The sequence below is a fragment of the Sorghum bicolor genome, chromosome 10 (genome assembly GCF_000003195.3).
Source record: "Sorghum bicolor cultivar BTx623 chromosome 10, Sorghum_bicolor_NCBIv3, whole genome shotgun sequence".
NCBI classification, from domain to species: Eukaryota; Viridiplantae; Streptophyta; class Magnoliopsida; order Poales; family Poaceae; genus Sorghum; species Sorghum bicolor.
In genome coordinates this window covers 57,220,228-57,228,253 of record NC_012879.2, presented here as the reverse complement: position 1 = coordinate 57,228,253, position 8,026 = coordinate 57,220,228, and positions in this window count along the sequence as shown.

Here is an 8,026-nt window from a genome sequence, read left to right as displayed (position 1 = left end):
CCAAAATCTGATTTCAATTTGAGAGGGTGCTCTCCGCGCTTCCCACACGGTATCGGTCACCAAAATCTAGTGTAATAATTAATACAGATAGTAGAGCCACCACTAACCCTGAGTCACTGACACGCACGCTCCTAAATCTTTTTCAACACGTGCTCCTCATGCTCTCGCTCGCTCTAACTTGTGATTTGGCAAGCCAGCACGCAGTTTAGTCCCAGGCCAGGCTAGCTAATTTCTGCTTTGAGTATGTGGGTCCCGAGCTGACAAAACAGGACTTGCCAAAATCGGCAGGTGGCAAGTGTGGTAATCATAAACCATGCAAAACAAGATACGAGCTCACCAAACATAGGAGAGATCGAGCAATATTGCGCACGTGCGTGCATGCCAACCCAAGTGGGAGACCCGCCGGGTTTAAAGAGCACGCCGGCCGGCAGCCGGCTCTCCCATCGTTTCATCACTTGTTGCAGTTCTTCCATTCCACCACATTTTTGCTTTCTTTCTGAGGCGTTGGTAAGGGAGATCGAGCGACGATCGACCAAGGAGGCCGAAGCGAACCAAACATGAAGAGGGGCGTTGCGGCGGCAACCATCGGCGAGGACATGCCACCGGCGCCGGAGAAGACCACCGAGGAGCAGGCGAGAGCGATTCTGTTGGCGGCGCAAAGGGCCGTGGAGGAGGAGGCCAAGAGAGGGGGCGACGACGGTGGCGCCGGGCCAGGCCTGTCGCTGAAGAAGTCGCTCCAGTGGTTCCTGGAAGGCCGCAAGAACAAGGCCATGGCCGCCTCCGATCCGCGGCGCCGCTGGCGGGATCCATCGCCAGCTTGAGGACGACTCCACGTCGTCGTCTGAGTAGTGATGAGTACTGAGATTGACGGCCGATGTAGTTCTTCAGAGTAGATTGTGCGAGCTCTCCTCCGTATTTGTCATCACTTTTTTTTTTCTTTTGAACAAACAAGATATGTGTCATCACTGGGCACTGGCCCTGCTTCTTGTCGTCGAATTGTTTCGTGTCATTTTGCAACTGTTCCTTGTACTATGCTGCAATATTTGATTAATTAATTAATTAATTAACACCCGGAACTGAAACCTCAGTTAGGCCTTGTTCGGTTAGGTCGGAATGTGCTGGGAACGATGTGGAACAGTTCCCGACCAGTTTAGTTTAAAATTGCGAATGAAGTCTATGGCTGGGAATCATTCCCATAAAACCGAGCGAGGCCTTAGGCCTTGTTCGTCAGATCAACCTGTTTCCGGACTCATTCTAGGTGGATTACTGCAGTATATTGTAGTCTGTTTTCAATCTAGATAGCAACTAAAATGTATATTCGTTTTGGGCTGGCCTGGAACGAAAACTGACCCGAAACAAAAACTAACTTTTTTTTTCTAGTCTCCATGGTCTAGAATGAAACCGGACCTTCTACCATCCGGATCGGTTCCTGGCCCAAGTGGAGGAATGAGTGCAGAAACTAGATCCACTTGATCCTAGCCCGGAACTGTGTAAGGGCAGGAATGGTTCGTGTGGAGCCAAACAAGGCCTTAGTGAGTATTGTACTTGTTTCGAGAAATGAAAAACCTTTTTTGTTTTTTACTTTACATTATATAAGTGAACATTTTATATCAAACTCCAGAAGTATCAACTTAATTAAATTATGAAGCCTTTTAACTCAAAGATGAGAATTTGTTTGCAGTGATGTTTCGAAATGAAGGGATTAAAGTGTTACATGCCATGCATGTCAGGTTGATGAAGGAAACAACTACAAGTGGATACGTACTAAATTTTAGTGCCTAGTATTTGGTACAGTTTCACCCCTGATTCTTAGATCAACTCCTTGATTCTTTATTGGAGCGATTTTAGTTGACTTTGATTGTGCGCATGCGAGAATTGATCCTGTTGTGATTTTTGCAGGGATTGAATAGGGAGCAATGAGGAGCAGGTTTTTTTAGCTCTCATCTTTCAGTGTAAATGAAAAAGTGATTCTTGCTGCACTCTACCAGAATCTGCGGATTTTTGTTGTTTAGCTGAGAAGGAGTAGTTCTCATATAGAATCCGCTCGAAGGAGCGCTACCAAATGGCTCGCCAGGCTTCAAGGCTTCTCTTTATTTGCTTTCTTCATTCGTCGAACAAAATAAAGGCGGTTCAGTTAGATTTCCTGAAAAATCAAAAAGGTATATATCTACCACGACTGCTCTTGAAAGCCTGGACACATTTAACTCGTAGCATAGAAAGCTCAAAAACTTATCCAGTAGTCGTGTATTGAGTTCTAATTTATGTTGAGATTAGACTCTGAACCCATCTATCACATGGTCTAATTTATGTTGGCTTCCTTTGCTAGGCACTATATATAGATGCAGCTCATGATTGAGCCTCCTTTGTCCAAAAGTTCTCTCGTTGCTGAAAATCTATTCTGTAGTAGTGGTTTAAACCACAGAGCTTGAGAGTTTTGAGAGATCTGGTTGTTGCACCCTTATATCTTCGTGAGTTATTGGAGTCTTCATGATCTTTCGTGACGGCATGGTAGCCTCTCAAGTGGTGATCCTCCGTTCCAGCTACGGAGAGGCATCGTATCGGTATGTGGGGGACAAGGAGACCCCTTTCTTATGTTGAGAAGTTTTGTAGTGTGCACGATGTCAAGGTGATCAAAAGGGCCAGATGGGGATGGCGAGACTTACTAACGCATGACACTAGCCTTTTTTGTTGGTGGATTTCTTATGTGGGAAATCCAATGGTGATTGTGACTCCGCGAGAGATTTGAAGACCTAGAGTGTATCTCAGTGGAACTCCAACATGAACGTGGTTGTGATTTCTCCAAGAGTTTGTCATCTCTATGCTTAGCACTTTTGCTTGCGGCTTGACTTTAACTTTTCTAAATTAGCTATAGACTAGTTGATATGATTGACTCTAGCTAGGTTGTAAAACTACTTTGGTTTAAGAGTAGTAAGGTTAGAGCATGCTACAAGAATAATTAAACCTTAAGTGTACATCCTAGTAAAAAGTATGGTTTTATAAAGGTCGGTAAGTACGTAGCAAAAAAAAAAAGTTCCAACAAAGTAGTGACAATGGTAAACTAAGTATATGCACACAACCACCAAGACAATTACATGGAATGCATGAACTCTCGTGAGAGTCACTTCGTCAACAACATAGTAAACTATATATAGTTACACAAACCGACGTGTCATGCCCTTTTGCAACGTCTAAATATAATTGCTAGGGACACATACATACATACATACATACATACATACATACATACATACATACATACATACATACATACATAAACTTTCTTCTTTATTTATTTATATTTATCCCGAGCGCACACACGATAATTTCACCTCAACAATATGACTCTGGTGCGCGCCAGCCGCCGCGCCGTAGAGGCCGGCCGGTTCAGGAGTAGCCGCCGCCCGCCACCGAAGCTGACGACGACGAAGAAGAAGCCCCACCACTCTGGAAGCAGCACCCGGCAACGGCGGCGTCGTGCGCCATGCTGACGCCGGAGACGTCGTCCTCCTCGTCCTCGACGATGGTGTCGAGCTTGGCCGACCTCGGCGGGGCGACGGCGGCGGCGGGGACGAGCTGCCACGGCGCGACCTCGGAGAAGAAGATGCTCGCCATGCTCTGTACGTGCAAGCTCTACTCGGCACTCGGCACTAGTGAAACCTGTTGGACGACGGCGGCACGCACAGGAGCTGATGAGCGCATCCTAGTATTAGAGCAGATATATAGCTAGCTACCTGCTTGTCGATGGAGGAGCGACCGGGCCGGCGTTTTATAGCCGCGCTCGCGCTCGCGCTCGGTTTCGTCCCCGGCGATGATTCTTGTAGCGTGTGGCTTGCATGATATCGCCTATCGGCGGCCGATCGAGGGCAATAATCTGCTTGGAAAATTAAGAAGTAATGGTGGTGGGTGGTGGTTTCCACTTCGCTGTCAGCTTGCATCGCAGTAGCGTTTGCAGCGGGGCATGCATGCATGGTGACCCGTGGTATGTATATGCATGTACTCAATCAGACTGACATGCCGGGAATCGGTGGAGCAGTGCATTCAACTGTGTGCGTGCGAGATGAGAGAAGCGGTCAAAGAGACTAGTAGTCGTGTCACCGAGTAATAATGAACTTATCTGCATGCATGTTCAGTCAGGCAGATTAGAAATCGATCAGGATCTATATATGTTCAGTCAGGCATGCACATCGATCCCAATCAACCAAGATATATCGAGATCCCTTTCCACGGCCGTGCAGAGTGCCGCAACAGCCAGGGCAACGCTCTTTGTCCAAACGCCATATATATATATATGCTTTGTGTGGTTTCCGGCCTCCAGGTCTCTTGTTGCTGAACGCTACCCTGATCATATCAATTCTTGGTTTCCCGGCCGGTCTCGCTGGGCGCTCCCTGCTTGCCTCTTGCTTGGTCTTGAGACGACGGGATCAGACCAGACAGACGTGACGTCGGGCCACGGACCCTCGATCGCATTTATTACAGCGGCGACGAGCGAGGTCGCCGTCTCAGGCAGAAAGACGCCGCACGTCGGCGTGTGCCTGCCTTCTCACGGCATCCGCTCCGCTTCGGTCGCCCGCCGCATGCAGCTGGCCGCAGCGGAGCGGATAAGGCTGGCAGCGGCGGAGCGCACGGAGCCGTGCAGCTGTCTGGACTCCGGCGGTCAGGAGGCGCGCGGGGGCGGCCGAGCTGACAGCACGCCGGCCTTACGTGTCGCGGGGCTCGATCGTTGGAGACGACGACGCATCACGCATGCTTGGCGCGCGTGAAGTTCACGTGCACACGGACACGGTTCGACCGCAACGTTTTCGTGACGCGCGACTTGGGATATGGAGTCATGTATGCTTGGTGTGATCGTGACGTGGACAGCAAGGCGACGAGAGGAGCATAGACTGCATCAGCACACGAATCAGATCAGATCTACACTTACACGAGCAACACTAGCAGCCAATACTGCACGTTTGTATGCCTGGGATCACACTACGAAAATACATAACCACAACCGTGACTGGAAGGGCAAGAAGCCCTCGCTCCTACTAGAAGAAGGGTAAGAAGGATATTATGCTACCCGGAATCCACGTGTCAGACCCCTTAAACCAGAGGTGGAGCTCCCCATTAGGCACACTGGGGCAGCTGCCCCCGGTGTGGCTCCCTACCCCCAGCTTCTTCTTCCTAATCTGCTGTGTGTGTAGCGTTGTTTCTTGACTCTAGCATAAGGACCGAGAGCGAAGGAACGTGCAGTAAGTGAGGGCTGGCCGAGAGACAACTGATAAACATCAACACTCTTATGGGGATTCTAAAACTCCTTTAGTTTTAAATTTGTCGTTTATTAGGCACTTAAACTCTCATTATGTGATATGAATAAAAATATGCCTACGATCACATGTGTTCGCGCCTCACCTAAAATTTCGCTTGAGCTCCGCCACTGCCTTAAACGGAAAAAAACGAACGGAGTGGAGACGGAATGGCACACAGGTATAGCGGAAGATGAAGTTGAGCACAGCGGTGCGAAACAACTTTTTAATAGCCTCCTGATTTGGTCAATCTTTCGTAATGGCATACAGGTAAAAGGCTCTGGGATATGCATGGGACCAGAAGGACGTTACGGGCCCAAATCGAGAAGACGGTGGCGGGACTCTGTGCCTGTTCCAAAGCCTTCTCGCGGTTGACGAAACACTGTGCAATAACTGATCTATAAATGGGCCGGCTCGTTATATATTAAGCTATATATATTGGGCTCTTCAGCGAGATAGCTGACGACAAGATTTCTTCTCGGGTCAACAAAGTGAGTATACTGCAGAGACGTTAATGTTATGGGTCTGATAGACGCGACCTGACTTTGCTGCAGCCCAGTGGGACAAGGATGATGGGCTGCATAGCCCATCTTAATTGTATTTTTGCTGGGGGGAAAGTACATGTGACTTTCCTCAACTATTGCAAAAGTTTCTGTTAAAAGAATATTGTGAAACTCTAAATTTTCCCCCCTTAATTAGAAAGTCATATTTTTGACATTCCTCTAACTTTTAAAACCGCATGGTTTACCTTCGGAGCAGTTTTCGCTAACATCATGGATTTATATGGCACCACGCGCGAGAGGTAGATTGGGCTTTTACAATAGTTCGGGACACTTGTGTTCATAGCCACGTATTTGCAACTTTTTTCTAGCCACGCTTCTCCTCTTGACCATTGTTTTTTTTTTTTTGCTCTATTCGTGCAGGTGCATAGCTTCTCAAGAAAACGCTTCTTCCTGCACTTGTACCAATCAAGACCTAAACAGGACCAAGTATGATCTAGTTACATCATTGTGTGTTTTTTCTCGAATATAGTTACATCATTATGTGTTGTCGTTGAGAGCATCTACTAGCAAATAAAAGCAAAATAAAGTCCATAGAAAAATAAAATAGTTTCAGTTTTGGCACCATAACATTGAGCATGATTTAATAAAAACTACGAAACCGGTTTCATAATTTTTTTTAAGCTTAAAGTGATTTTTCTAAAACTAAACCAGATTTTAGGATATTTATAATTGTATAATTTTGCAGGAAAATATATCTACCTCCTAAGACTATCTCCAACAACAACATCCAAAATAGAAGACCCCATTCAACTTTAGATAGCGCTACAGGCAAAGGGTTCAATACCCATTCGATATATTCTCCAACAACAAGACCCAAAAGGAATCATTTCTACAAATGAGTTTCTAGGAGAGAAGATACTCATTTTTGGATTGTAACTCTTAGACAACGCAAAATGTATCTCCTGTATAGATACTCTGTTGGATGTCGGTTTGGGTCTCCTACTACCTATTTTTGGGTTTGGGTGCCCTTATGGTCACTTGGGACACGTTTGATTCCTGAGTTGTGGGAGGCTAGGCTCATGAGCCAGGCTCTAGCCAGCCACGTCCAGATTTAGATGGTACAAATACCATGTTTGTTTTACCTGTTCCCTCTATGGAGGACGCGTTTGTTTGCAAGAGTGGCGAGCTGCGAAGGTGACCAGAGCACTTGCTCCAGCGCTCACGCGAGCTTCTACTCAAGATGGCAACGGGTACGTACCCGATGGATAGTGGCCACCCGTACTCGCACCTGCTGAAAGGTCCTAATATGGCTAGAGAGGGGGTGAATATCCTATTTAAAAATTCTACAAACTCACTAGAGCAAGTGGTTAGTAAATAACAAAGCGAAGCCTTTTGCTCTAGCTCTAAAGGGATGTTTGCAAGCCACCTACCCAATAATTCTAGTTGCTACAAACACTATGCACACAAGAACTAGGTCTCTACAAGTTACACTAGTGTACTAAGCTACACAAGGCAAAGTAAGCAACTAAACTAATTACACTAGTTTGCGGTAAGTAGAGATAGGATGAGATATTTATACCGCCATGTAGGGGATGAACCAATCACCAATATAAACAATCAAGCACTGGGAGAATACCAATCGAGCACAATTGAGACATCAATTTTTCTCCCGAGGTTCACGTGCTTGCCGGCACGCTACGTCCCCGTTGTGTCGACCAACACTTGGTGGTTCGGTGGCTAAGAGGTGTAGCACGAACCTCGTCCTCACTAGGACACCACAAGAACCTACCCACAAGTGAGGTAACTCAATGACACGAGCACTTTACTAGAGTTACCTTTTGGCTCTCTGCCGGGAAAGGTACAAGACCCCTCACAATCACCGGGAGATGGCCACGAACAATCACCAACTCGTGCCAAAGCTCCTCCGCTGCTCCAAGCCGTCTAGGTGGCGGCAACCACCAAGAGTAACAAGAAAACCGTAGCTAGAACGATCCCCAAGTGCCACTAGATGCAATCACTCAAGCTAATGCACTTGGAATCACTCCCAATCTCACAAAGATGAATAATCTAAGAAGGAGATGAGTGGGAGGTGTTTGCTTAGGCTCACAAGGATGTCAAGTATGTTAGAATGCTAAGAGGGTAAGTCCCAAGCCGGCCAACACGTATTTATAGCCCCTCAAACAAATAGAGTCGTTGGATCTTTCACTGGGCAAACTGCGGGGTCACCGGACGCTCAAC